Source organism: Solanum verrucosum, unplaced genomic scaffold, assembly GCF_900185275.1.
Source record: "Solanum verrucosum unplaced genomic scaffold, falcon-dt-bn FXZP01000150.1, whole genome shotgun sequence".
Taxonomy (NCBI): domain Eukaryota; kingdom Viridiplantae; phylum Streptophyta; class Magnoliopsida; order Solanales; family Solanaceae; genus Solanum; species Solanum verrucosum.
Window position 1 is genome coordinate 549,968 of NW_026020371.1, and position 14,891 is coordinate 564,858.

General features: G+C 34.6%; 1 pseudogene; it reads right to left on the minus strand.

The window, feature by feature from the left end:
* The window catches only part of LOC125838389 (WAT1-related protein At1g09380-like), a 66,196-nt pseudogene that overhangs the window by 14,142 nt on the left and 37,163 nt on the right, over positions 1-14,891 (minus strand).

The following is a 14,891-nucleotide window of genomic DNA, read 5'->3' on the forward strand; positions in this document are numbered from 1 at the left end:
ATTTAAATTTCGAAATTCAAAATGTGTCACATAAATTTGAACAAGGGGAATATTTAATTTATTTCCAATAGAAAAGAAAATTCTTACCCGAAAATAGAACACAAAAATATCTGGAAAAGAATAGAGATTGTCAACTTCGATTTGTTTTTCCTGTCAATAATAAGATGCATGAGTAAATAAGAGAAATGTGGAATAAGAAAAAGCTGAAAAAAGACACAATTATGAATTATGATAAACCATTATGTTATCGATTTCTATTTTCAGGGACGAATGAGGTAATACCCATCAATTAATTTGCCAAGAATAGAAAATTCATCCTTCATTAGTTATATCAAAAAATGACCTCGTATCCTAACTTCCACCTCATGTTTTTTTTTTTTTTAAAAAAGCAAAAATGTGTCTCACCCAATTGGTTCTGAGATCTCGATTAAATTGGTTCATTAATTTGAATTTTACTATTTTCAGGACTTGAATATGGAAAATAATTGTCATTTGTGAATGGATCGAAGGGAGTATTTGAAGGAGAATAAATGTTACTAGTAGATATATATTTTCTGAACGATCACATATTATAACAACTGCATTTGTCCCTAATTACTTGTCTATTTTGAAATTGACACACCTATTAAGAAAATAATGATTGACATAGAGAGTTTACCATTTTATCCATATTAATTATGAAGCGAATGAATTACAAATTTAAGGTTTTCAAGAAGTTCTACCTTTTTTCAAAATTAATTAATTGAGGGTATAATAGGTAAAAAAAAAATGTTTCTTCTTGATTTGTCAAAATGGACAAGTAAAAAAGGAAAATTGGACAAGTAATTAGAGATAGAAGAGATATTATAATACGGCATTCAAAACTCAAACCTAAAATTTCTAATTAATTTGTGTCCCATGACGTTAGTAAAGTGGGATGCGGAAAATTTGTTAGTGAAAGATTAAAAAATAACAAAAAAATATATAAGATTACAATTGAAAATAAAATGAAGAAATAAATCTCTTCAGGCTGAGGAGCGGATAACTCGCTCTCTTTAAGGAGATTCAAGCCCACTGCAGCAAATATTTTTCACCGGTCCAGCAATAGTCCTTCTTGACTTGTCCCCTCTAGGATACAACAGCCTATTCACAATATATAACTCAACAACTTTGGACAAAAGGTGAGTTCAAAGCTCCACAAAAAGAACACCTCCCTTCAACTAATAAGAACTCTCTTTTTTGACCAACTTTTTCGCTCTATGTTTTTCTTGTGTGTTGTGTGTTTTAAACCAAATGAAGACCACCACTATTTATAGTTGAGAGAGTCTTCCTAGCAATGAATAGGAAGATAATAGGGTAGTAAATAGTGAAGATAAATGTCTTAGGAGTTACATATGTTACAAGGTATAATGGAGGATAATGAGTGAAATAATGTATGAAAGGTTACAAAAATTTTAATGGGCAATGTAACTTTTCTTGGCTAACCGTTGGTTTGTTGACAAGCTGCAACAGTAACAAATATTGTAACTCCAAAATGGAGTAATGCAGCAATCAATATTGCCATTAACATTCTGCAGCCCATGAGGAGTCAACCAAACGGCAGTATCAATTGACTATGTGGCAATGTAAGAAATGTAAATTCTTAAAATATTAAAATGCTACACTAACAATCCCCCACTCATTTTAATATTCACAAGAGAGTCTATCAGCAGAAGAAAGACTACTATGCAAAATGAAGGTGTGCTCTGCATTGAACCTCCACTTAGTAAAGCAGTAACTTTTACTCCAAAGTTGTAGTGATCTTAGACTTGAACTATGACTGCTTGAGGGAAATAAAATATCACTGCTCACACATAATAATCAAGGTGTTGACATGAGCTGTAAAAGACAACACGTGACCATGTGCTCTCCCGGTTTCATGAGTCTTTTTGAGAATAAGTCAAATTCTCATAGGAAGCGACCTACTTCCACACATCACATAGGTGAAATCTGTCGAGAGTGTTCCTGTAAGTTTAACACTCCACCTATACGGGCTACAAATATTCATTAAGAGTTTTATCAACTCAACCTTCACAAAGTACTACAGGATACAATGCACTCACATCATAGGGAGGGAATAAAAAAAAATAGTGCATTTTTTCACAACAAGTCATCATATGATTAGTTTTTCCCTTTGAACCTGGTTATAGGATCTCTAGTCCCCAGGTTGGGTTTCCTCATATATGACTCAAGGATTTATAGGCTTCAATCCCATCCCCCTCGATGTGCTCCAGACCTTTTCTCTCATTAAGGCCTTATTAAGAGGATCTGCAAGATTATCACAAGATTTGACATAATCAACATTAATGGTACCATTTGTCAAATACGATCTTACATTACTATCTTTCCTCCTTATAGGTCTGAATTTACCGTTGTAATAACGGTTTTGAACTCTACCAATCGTAGCGGTTCTATCACAATGAATTAAAATAGGAGGAATTGGTTTTTCAAAATAAGGTATTTGAAACAATAAATCACTTAACTAATTCGCTTCCTCACTAGCTGAAGCTAAAACAATTAGTTCAGCCTCCATGATAGACTTAGCAATTATAGTTTGCTTTTTTGATCTCCAACAAATAGCACCACCACCCAAAGTAAAGACATAACCAGTGGTAGAATAGGAATCACCTAATAATGTTTTCCAATCTGCATCACAAAAGCCTTTAAGTACAACAGGATATTTTTTATAGAACAAACCACAATTTTTTGTTCCAATTAAATATCTCATAACTCTTGTTATAGCATGCCAATGTTCATTACCTGGCTTGCTTGTAAACCTGCCAAGTACTCCTACTACATATGCAATATCAAGCCTAGTGCAATCAGTCACATAGCTCAAACTTTCAATTATGCTAGCATATTCCTTTTGATTTACTACATCATTTTCACTTTCAATAGGAAATAAATGAGCACTTGAATCAAAAGGAGTAGCAACATGCTTGCAATCAAGAAAGTTAATATTTTTTCAAAATTTTCTCAACATAATGTGACTGGTCAAGGAAAATTTCATCACATGTTCTTGTTATTTTTATTCCAAGAATAACATTTGCCTCACCAAGATCTTTCATATCAAAATGGCTTCTAAGAATAATCATAGCTTCATCAATAGCATTCATGTTAGAGCCAAAGATCAACAAATCATCAACATATAAGCAAATAATCACATGTGAATTATTTCAAGACTTATGATACATGCACTTATCACACTCATTCGTTTTAAAACCATTTTCAATCATGTAGGAATCAAACTTTTCATGTCATTGCTTAGGTGCCTGTTTCAAGCCATATAGGGATTTAGTAAGTTTACATACTTTGCTTTCTTGACATGCTTCAACAAAAGACTCGGGTTGATCCATATAAATTTCCTCATTTAGGTCTCCATTTAAAAAAACAGTTTTTACATCCATTTGATGAATTTGCAAATCAAAAATTGCAGCCATAGCAATTAAAAGTCTTAGGGATGTAATTCTTGTTACCGGTGAAAAGTATCAAAAAACTCTAGGCCTTCTAGTTGTTTAAAACCTTTTACAACTAGCCTAGTCTTGTATTTATCAATAGATCCATATGGTTTCAACTTTTTTCTTAAGACCCATTTGCAACCAATAGTTTTACAACCCGATGGTAAATCAACTAACTTCCAAGTTTTATTAGAAATTAGTGAATTTCATCATTTACAGCCTCTTTCCAAAATATAGAATCATGTGAAGATAATGCTTCTTTCAAAGTGAGAGGGTCATCTCCAACATTAAACACATAAAAATCAGGACCAAAATCTTTTTCTACTCTAGTTCTTTTACTTCTTCTTAACTCAAAATCATCAATTTCTTTATTTTTTAAAGTAGAAGTAGAAGAACTAGGTAGTGACAAAATATTTTGCTCAATCCTTTGACCCCCACTATTTCTAGAATCAAAAGGGAATTTATTTTCAATAAAAATAGATCACCCGATTCTATCACAATATTATCTTCAAGATTAAAAAATCTATAGGTTGTACTATTTGAAGCATTACCAAGAAAAGCACAAGTAGTAACTTTCTTACCCAATTTTGTAATCTTGGGATCCATTAGCTTTACAAAGGCTAGACAACCCCAAACTCTTAGATATCCCAAACTTGGCTTGTAACCTTTCCACAATTCAAAAGGTGTCAATTTAAACTTTTTATGAGGCACACGATTCAACATAACAAGCAGTCAAAATAGTTTCACCCCAAAAATTTAAAGGTGCATGTGACTCAATAAGCATGACATTAGTCAATTCAACCAAAGTTCTATTTTTCCTTTCCGCTACTCCATTAGATGAAGGAGAGTAAGGAGGAGGAGTTTCATGAATTATTCTCAATGATCAAACAAAAGAATTAAACTCATTTGACTCATATTCACGGCCTCTATCACTTCTAATTCTTTTTATTTTTCTACCAAACTGATTTTCAACCTCATGGAGATAAGTTTTAAAATTTTCAAAAGCATCACTTTTATTTTTCATCAACTAAACATATGTAAACTTAGAAAAAGCATCAATGAAAGTGATAAAATATCTATTACCTTCACGAGTTAAAATTCCACCAAGTTCACAAATATCAGTATGAACTAATTCTAACAAATCAGTTTTTCTGTCAACTTAAAAATGAGGCCTTTTAGTGATTTTAACTTTCCTACAAGGCTCACAATTTTAAAAATTCTTTTTAATCATTGGGATTAATCCTAAACTACTCATGATTCCAACATAACGATCATTAACATGACACAAACGAGCATGCCAAAAATTAGTAGAAGAAAGCATATAAAAAGAAGTAGAAGCTTTATTCACTTCTACATTCAATTTGAACATCCCATCACAACCATATCCCTTTCCCACAAAAATATCCTTCTTCACAATTACATATTGATCAGATTCAATAATTTGTTTAAAGCCTGCTTTATTAAGAAGAAAACTAGACATCAAATTTTTTTCTCATGGAAGGAGTATAGAGTACATTTTTTAAAGTTAATACCCTTCCAGAAGTAAAACACAATTCGACATCTCCCGTTCCAAGCACTTGAGTTGTGTGAGAATCACCAAGCATGATGGTTTTGGGCTCCTCAAAATGAGAATATTTTTTAAACCAGTCTTTGTCATAACAAACATGACGGTTTGCATCAGAATCAACCCACCATCCATCAACACTCTCAACCATGTTTATGTCGGTAAGCACCGCCACAAAAACTTCTTCGGTAACATTTGCCTGAGGGTTAGGACCACGTTTTCAGAATCTACAAAATCGAGCAATATGCCCACTCTTGCCACAAACAAAGCACTGTCCCTTATCTTGAACTTGTTGATTTTGTGGTTGGTTATTTTTACCATTATTTTTCTTGGGAGGTCTACCATTGTTTTTCTTGATTTTTTACTTCGTAGGCTTCAAAGAAGTATTTTTGTGAGTTTCAAGAGTAGCATTATTTGAAGTAATTAAATTTACATTTGTTGTGATGTTGCTCTCTTCTTTTTGTAAAAGTGCATCTTGGCCCCTTGCCTCCTCACCATCGTACTTCTCCATTTTCTCATGATGAGAAATAAGTTCATCATCATCCATGGAGGTGTCATCAGCCTTCCATCTTTTGAAATGGTTACCATTGAACCAAAATGGCTTGTTAAGGTCTCCCATCTTGACATCCACGATTTTTTCAATTGTAGTGATTCTGAATCTCCGTAAAATTGTTAGTGAAAAAATTACAAAATAACTGTTGACACCCAATTTTGACCGACCTTTAACCCTTTTTGAAAATGCTATTCGATTAAATACGTATTTTAAAATATATTTTGAGTTTAAAATTTTAGTCGATTTTGTCTAAAATTATACTTTTTAAGTATGCATGCTTTATAAAATTATCATAAATATTATTAAAATATTTCTAAAATTATAAGTAAAAAACTCAAAATATTTTTTTTATTTAAAGTTTAAGTGATTTTATTATATAAAATGTTATGATATGTGTAGTACTTTAATTTGATAACATTTCTTTAATTTTCCTCAAATTTGTTTAAATTGTAGCCTATTCTTTCTAATTTCTTTCAATTTTAGCCACCTCAATTCCAATTTTATTTCAATTATAGTCACATTTCATTTCAATTCTAGCCAATCTTTATTTCCATTACAATCAATTTCAGATTTCAATCCAACTCACCCATTTTAATCTTAACCACCCATCTCACTCCGATTTAATCTCAACCATTCATCGTATTTAAATCAACGGACCAGATGAAATCTTCCTAACCTTCCTATTTTTAACACTAAAATACCCAAACCCTAAAAAACATTTTTTTTCACTCTTTTTCTCCTCTATCTCTCTCCAGCAACCGCCCCTCTTCTCTCTCTCTTCTCTTCCTCGCTCCGGCGACTAGCAGCAGCTGCGACCAACAGCAACCCCGGCGCCCTCCCTTTCTTCTCCTCCCCTTCCCATCGCTGCTTCCCTCTTCTCCACTGGCGAGCAGCAACCAGCAGCCAGCAGCTCCGAGCAACAGACAGCCAGCAGCTCCAGCGAGCAGGCTCCACCGACGAAAACAGCAGCTGCAACCAGCAGCGCCAGGCGAGGACAGCCACCAGCAACTCCAACAGCTCCGTGACAGCAACCAGCGACACTGGCAAAAACCTGCAACTCCAGTAGCAGCCAGCGCAGGAAGCAGCTCCGGCGAAATCTTCCCCTCTCCACGAGTATGACTGGCGAAGGCAGCAACCAGAAAAATCTCGGCCATGAGTTACGACGAGCGTCGTTCGGATAATGTTTGAGTTTCCGGTTTGCTAAAGACGGATCTTTACAGATCCGTCCAGGTTTGTTCTCTTGTTTGATTTGTTACTTAATTTATTTTAGTTTGATATTTGAACTTGTGATTTTGTGCAATATGCTCATGTGAAAATCAATGTCATATGTATCTCATACTAAGCATGTGCTATTATTTATGACTCTATGAATTTGTTGGTTTAATCCTTGTTTATATGATTTTAGTCATTGGAAATAGAATGATAGTCGTATGATTTGGGTTGGTAGAAGCTTTTGATTCACACTAATGTTGTCCTCATTAGCTTAAGTTAATTCACATCCCTTAATATTTGCTAATCTATCTTAATTGATATAGTATATATGGTTTGATAATTGATTCCTCAATTAGGATAACTTTTGAATTGATCATGCTCCAATTAACTTAAATAATTCATGGTTATTGGTATTGTTTTTGTTAGCAAATTTTCTGCTGATTAGTTACCTTTGAATGATGACCGTTCATTTTGTTATGGTAAAAGTTACCGCAATTTGGTTCGTGAATGGACTGTTCTTATCAGATTTTCATTAAAATATTTTTTTTTTCTATGTGCCTGATTGTGTATGATTTTAATCTGCCATTAACTAATTTTGCTTAATTATGGAAGATAGATTTTCTTACTTGTTTAATTGTTGGTAAAAGAATTTTGACTGATTAATTGATTAGTGTCAACAATAATTTCTTACCTTATTGGAAATGTTGAATACTTTCCTACTTGTTTATATTTGATAAAATAATATTATTTTAGCTCTCCGTTATTTAAGGAAAATATTGCTTCTAATTTATTCCTTTTCCTTATTGTGTGCCTCTCTTTGCTATATTATTGATTCCTCCTCCCTTAATTCTTGTCCAAAATAGATTCTTACGTGTTTTACTTACGGTAATTTAATATTAGGTAAATATTTATTTCCAACCGGTTCTTGCACTATTGAAAACTCTTAATCATTTCTTTGCCATATTTAGTTGCTCATTATTTGGTAATAATAATTTTATTAAAATCTGATTTTGGCTCTCCTTTAAAATAAGAAAACTTATTATAATTGACTCCTTATTTATTTTTTTTCCTTATGGTAGTGCCCTCTCACCTAGTATAAATAGGAGCCCTCCCTTCATTATTCACACTCATATCCGGACATCTCTACTCACTCAACATTACTCACATCTGACTTTGCTCATACTAAAATACTAAGAAAAAGTATTACTCTCTACTAAAAGGGGAATTAAGTTTTTCCGGTTAAAATTAAAGTTTCTTCTCTGTGCTGTTGTTTTGCTGTGTTCGGGTCGAATAGTGGATTAAGTTTGTCTTCATTGCTGATAATTAATTTTGCGTAACTGGTTAGTGTTTGCCTTAGTTTAATTTTTGTTTTACCTTATGCATCTCGTTGTATGTTTGAATAAAACAAAGGAAGCATACGAGTCAGTTTCCTATTCCTTTCCTACGAGTGTTTACGTATGTGTGATTGGTTGTTACAATTTCTGTCTAAATATGTAAATGGTTGCTATTGTGTTGTTACTTCTAGTGTATTGTTCCTATCAATTAACAAGTTTCGAACTTGAAGTTTCAAGTTGAAGAATCGCCAAGAGACTAGATCATTTAATTTTATGTATATTTGAATTTGTATTTATTATTTATTTTAGTTTTGTAATATTTGTATAGCTATCAAACTCTATATATATATAAAAATATAATTTGGGGGTCGTCTAAAGGGGGAGGGAACTACGTGCTACTTGTTTACCTTATTGTTATTTAAATGTATTAGAAAGCTTGCCTATATGATTGTCGATTGTTTGATAGTTCACATTTAGATAGTTCACTTTGGATCTAACTAAATTTTTTAAAAAAATCACTATTGCTTTTAATCTCCTAAGTTTGACCCAAAATAATTAATCACGCCTTAAGCTTTATCTAACTATGTTTTAAAATCACTAATGTGTTCAATTGACTCAAAATGTTCCTTTGTAGCTTATTTATATGTGCATATCGGTTGCTTAATAATAATAAATAACATTGGTTCCTTTATATATATAAAAATACAATCATTTTTTATTTTTTATTTGCCATTCAGGTATCATGATCAAAGGCTTAATTAAATTTTTTGCATACTAACGGGTATAGGAATTCATACATATAGATTTAAACTTCAGTTTCATTTAGAAAATATGCTTATATGTTTGTTTGAACAATTATTATATCTTTATTTAGAAATGCATGCCTATAGGATTTAAATATTTCTTAATATGTCATTTATGTGTAGAAACCATGCCTATAGGTTGTACTTTTACTCAAAAAATCATATTTATAGGCATTCTGATAATTTTTACAGCATGTGAATTAATTAATTATTTTAATCAGTTATAATGGTTGCCTTATGTGAATAAATCCAACCACTTAGATATCATGTCTATAGGACTTAATTAATGACACCAATAAAACTTGTTAAAATCATATCTTAAGCATGCTAAATAATTAAAATAAATATGTTGCATATCCATTTCCAAGTGTTAACTAATTTTTTGCATTTCGTATTTAGGTTCTGCCCTTTTAAAATCAATCATTAAATCATTTCCAGCATGTTTAATAAAAAAAACCTCTCTGCCTGTATTGAATCAGCCTAAATTGATAAAACTGTCCTTAAACTTTTTTTTGTCCGATTAAATCTCGCCTAGTCATTGACTCTTGGTGTTCTGAATATTGTTATGCTAGTTTAATCAAATTAATGAATCATTACAGAATAGCTTAATCCGCTACCGCATAAATAAGCTTTTTTCTACATAATCTGCTATTTTTTAAATCTGATGTCCTAATAAAATTTTGTCCGAAATATTTTAATTTCTGCATTATGAATAATTGTCTTGCCATTCTTTTATCAACTAATAAATACATATTCATGCATGCTCTATTAATAAAATAAATAAATTTTGCATTGTGTCATAACCCTTTGTCCTTGTTAAATTATTTATCACATTATTATAAAGTCTGCTTATGTGTTTGTATGTCACACAGTTAAGCATGAGACCTTTCACAAGTGTGTGTGTGTTTGCTAGCATGACTAATAAAATCTAGAGGCCAACATGAGACTTTACATGCTAAATGGTTGTCCAACTTGTTTGACTTGGTGTCTAGGTGGCCTATTAGGAGTTTATTTCAGTCTAAACCCTTCCTAATAGTAGTTCAATGCCTCTTGGACCTTCAGCGGGGACGATAGGCACCTATTAGGACGTTAAGCATGCGGTGGTAGGGTAGGGGTAGTTTAGGCTCTATGGAGATGATGACATCGACTCGGTTTAAATGACAAACCTTGGTTTTGTCTGTCCCTACGAGAAACCGACCGAAATAAAGAAAAGTCGAGTGCTTATCCTAAAGTCTTTCAGAGTCTCCCTTTCCTTTTCTCCCTTTACTTGTTATAATTATTTGGGATAGTTTAATAAAAATAAAAAGTGTTTATTCTATCTAATTGTGCAAATTTCTATCCCCTTGCTCATCTCTTTATTTATTGTGTAATATTTATTTATTATGTTATCACTTAGTCTCGCATGCCCATCTAATTAACTAAAATAATTGAAGTGCCCTTAATTGCTTAATATTGTTATCACCTAGTTTTTGCATGCTTAATTAATTAAATAAATAATTAAAATAGCTTCAATTGTTTAGTATTATTTATCACTTAGTAATCATGCTAATTAAATAAATAATAAATGAAGTGACCTTAATTGATATTTGTAACCCCCCCCCCCTCACATAAACTGCATGAGACACGACCGGGACCCACAGTTGTGGACCTCGAGGGATGCCTAACACCTTCCCCTCGATGTAACTTCGACCCTTACCCTGATCTCTGTTTCATTGACCTTAGTTAGATTTAGCTAGGTTAGATAGGTGCCCTAACGCGCCTTAACTCGTTAGGTGGCGACTCTTCAATCCTCCAAAGCCCAAAAGAGTTGTTAGGTCGTGCACCATAACCCGTTTTGCGAAAAATGAGGCGTGACAGAATGACGACTCTGCTGGGGACATTAGGTTCTTACCATTACGTATTTCATGCTTATGTGGGGTTTACTTGGTTATTTCATTGTTTGTTTGGTTATTGGCATGTTAAGTTGTTATTATTTCCCCTTGTTTATTTGTTTCTTTATTTACCATCTGTTTTTCATATTCCACCCATTTCCCTTCTTCCTTATTTGTTTATTTTCATGTTTCGCCCTTATCCTTTTTCCCTTATTTGTTTACTTGTTTTCATAATCCCATACCCTTTTTCCTTACTTGTTTGATTCTCTATTATTTTATATGTTTACCGCCTTTTATTTATGTATGTATTTATTTACCTATTTACCGCTTTCATAGAACTACATGTGTGTTACTGCTTTTCACCTAAGTGCTAAATGTTACTGTTTTGATAAACTGACATTCCGCTTATACTTTCCCCAATTGAGACCCTCTTCCTTTTTTATTTTTGTTACCCGTGATGTTGTGCCTTTGCACCTCTCAGAACTACTCTAATTCTCTTCAAACACCCAATTATAGTGAGTCGACATATGCGTGGACGGAACGGATAGTCTTACTACCGGGAAACCACGAGCCTTCTCACATAGAACCCCTTTAAGTCCGTGTCAAGCCAAGTCTTAGAAAGTTTACTTAGGTCATACATGCTGCATAATCCTTAGGTGGTTTGACCCTTGCTGTCAATTCGCATGATTAGTAGCCACCTTATCGTCTAAAGGGCCCCAACACCCTTTAGACAAATTGCATAATTATGTGTCAATGTGGTCATAATAATTAAATTAAGTCAAATTTACCCAAAATGCAGTTTAGAAATCGTTTGTTGTTTTGTTTGCAGAGTCCATGGACATTTTCAACTCCCCAAATCTGCAAATGGTCATAGAGGTAAATTACAAGCTAAGGAACTGGGGATGGATATCAAGAGAGACCGTGAAAGAGAGATTCAAACAGTTGTTGGGCGGTCTTACTTACCTCATCTTTGTCATACCAAACCCTCACTTGTTAGGGCTTTGCTAGAATTTTGGGACCCTGTGAGGATGTCTTCAAATTCGTGGATTTCGACTTGGCACCAACGATTGAGGAGATAAGTGGTTTCATTAACATGTCATACCACGAGTGTGAAATGATAGTACCATATAAGCCATCATCGAGGGAGTTTCTAAAAAGTCTGGGAATGAAGTCAAATCCAACTTTGCCTTCTCTAGACCTTGGGTGGATTCCATTTCGACTTTCTGTATTCACGCTTTGGCCGAGATATAGTTATTACTCTTTTATTGATGAGTTGAATGCTCCGTCGAGGAATGGGAAACATATCGTCTAAATGCCTTTACCATTACCCTATTAGGATCCCTGTTTTTCCTAAGATAAGGGGAAAGATTGACACACGCTTGGGTTATGTGGTTCGAGATTTAGCCCAAAGAGAGGGCAAACCTAGGAAAACCCTAGTACCTATGATCTTGGCGGAAATAATGAGGAGTCTGTCAGCATGCGTCGATGGTCGAATTTTTCGAGGGATGCAACCTTTTGCTGCAATTATGGGCTATTGAACACTTCTACCTACGGTCTGATGTGGTAGACATTTTTCTTGGTTATGGCAACAAGATTGATAATCATCCAAGAAGAATGATAGCTTTCACCGCCCCTGTAGGATTCGTAGACTGGCAGATATTCTTGACAGAGCTCGAGAGCTACCGCATCCAATGGAAGCTCCATTGGTTGTCCACCCCTCATGCAATAGTAAGAGGCGATGATCGATACTTCATTGAGCTCATTGGCTTAAAGGGCGTACAACCATACACTCCTCTTCGAGTACTCCGCCAATTTGGACGAACTCAGGTAATACCACTCCAGTCTGACATGGAGCATTTAAGTATGAATTTGGATTAGATAAACCCCAAGTCCACATCATACTTCGAAGATGGGAGCGAGTGTTAACCATTCCTATGGGTGCACGACAGGCCTTATGCACACGTGAATATTACATATGGATCCTAAAAGAGATCAAAGACAGAGATGTGAGTGAGGAAGGATACTATGGGCTAACTGATGAAAGGGAAAACATATGGGCACGCAACGTATTGAAGATCAAGAATGAAGTCACTCCCTATACAAGAAGTCAATTGGCGCCAAGCTCTTGGAACCGATATCTTTAAGATTTTCAGAATTTAGGATGACTTTCCCATTTGTTACCCCTTCCCTTAGTTTATTTCAGTTTTTTGTTTTCAATTAGGATGTATTGTTCGAATTTTATAATAAATAAAGATTGCTCTTATTTCTTTAACTCTAAACTCCAATTGGCAAATAAGGCTTGAATTAATTATTGTGCATTACTTATATGTCGTCTTAGGCCTACCTCTGGCTCAACGAGGCTCATTGCATTTAGGGCGTTTATCTTAAAGCAGTGTGCTTGCCTATCTCAATTAATGCAATGCCTCTAACTTGGGTTTTTTTTGTTTTTACTTTATTTTTACCCTTCCCCAACGGTTGATCTGTAGACTATGGTTTACATACGTGATCAAAGGAAGCTCTTCCTTCTCTTCCAAATGAGAACCACAAAGGGGAGAGGAAAGCAACTAATGAGAAGGTTATGAGTAAGACTATTGAAAAGAAGCATCCTTCAGACGAGTTGGTCTCAAGCCTGAAACTGAAAATAAAGAAGTTAGAAGAAGAGGTGTCGGATATGCGCGAGTGAGCCAAGTTGTTACTTTCTGTCGATCCCACTCTGGAGACAAACATAGATAAGTCGCCTGTCACAAGTCAAGCCACTCTCCAAGATAATCCTCCACTCACTCACCCTATTTCTCATCCCCCACCAACTTACCCCACTTCTCAAAATCAACCAAGCTCCATTCAAATGCCTCCAAAGAGCACTCACTTTCCAAATTACCCATATCCTCCTCAACATCATGCTTCTGCTCCCAAACCTCCATATCTTACTCCGAGTATGCCGAGTCCTCCCTTACACGCTCCCCAATATCAAACACCTTTACACCAAGTCCCTTGGTATTGTGCGCCACTTCAAATGCCTCCATATCAAATGCCTCCATCCCAAAGGTCTCCTCTACCATATCAAAAGCCTACTTATCCTGTTCACAATGTCAAAATCCTCGCTCAAAAACATATTCGCAAAAATCAATTCAACGTGGAGAAGAGGCCCATCAAAATTTACACTCCTTGACTAAGCCCATGGATAAATTCTATGAAAAGTTGAGGATTGCTGGTCACATCACTCATGTCAGTGAAATAAGGATGAACACACGTGGAAGGTGGATTGAAATTTCTAAGGTTTGCGCTTACCACTCAGGAATGAAAGACATACCATAGAAGAATGTCGTGATCTGAAAGACAAGATCCAACAATTGATTGATACCAAGATCATATGCTTGGAGGACTTTGCACCAAAGAAATCTCAACAGACAACATGTTGAAGGTCATTTGAAACATTTTCCAATAAAGGCTTATGCCATTTAAACTTAAGTTCTCTACATTCATGTTCCGTCAAGTTCTGACAAGGAAGGTACCCATGTTAGCATATGGGCAATAAAGTTTGGTCAGAATTTATCTTTTGGTTGTTGCTGTATGCTTTGTTTAATGTCTTGAATTTTGCTCTTGTATTTGGAACTACGTCAGACCTGATTCCCGTTTAAGAAGGATATGTAGGCGCTCCTTTTGGAATTCGGTCTTATCATAATAAAAATCTCATTTTCCCCCTTGAACTGTGTAACTGGGGCAGAATTTTTGAGAGGGTCTCAAAAATTCCTTCAAAGAGCATTCTCCTTGCTAAATCTCGATACTGGGGCAAAATTTTTGAAAGGGTTTCAAAAATTCCTTCAAAAACATATTGTCTTGCAAATCAAGACTGGGGCAGAATTTTTAAGATCCTCCCAAAAATTCACAACAATCAAGCTACAATCTACATCAAAAATCATAATAGCAGAAGTTCTACACTAGGGCAAAAAATTTTGAAGGGACCTCAAAATTTTGACAACACTCCAAAAGACATTCTAGCAGACGTCAAAGGAGCATGCTACGTCGAATCAGGGATACAGATCAACCTCCCCTTAACTAACTATTTTTCTTTGAATGC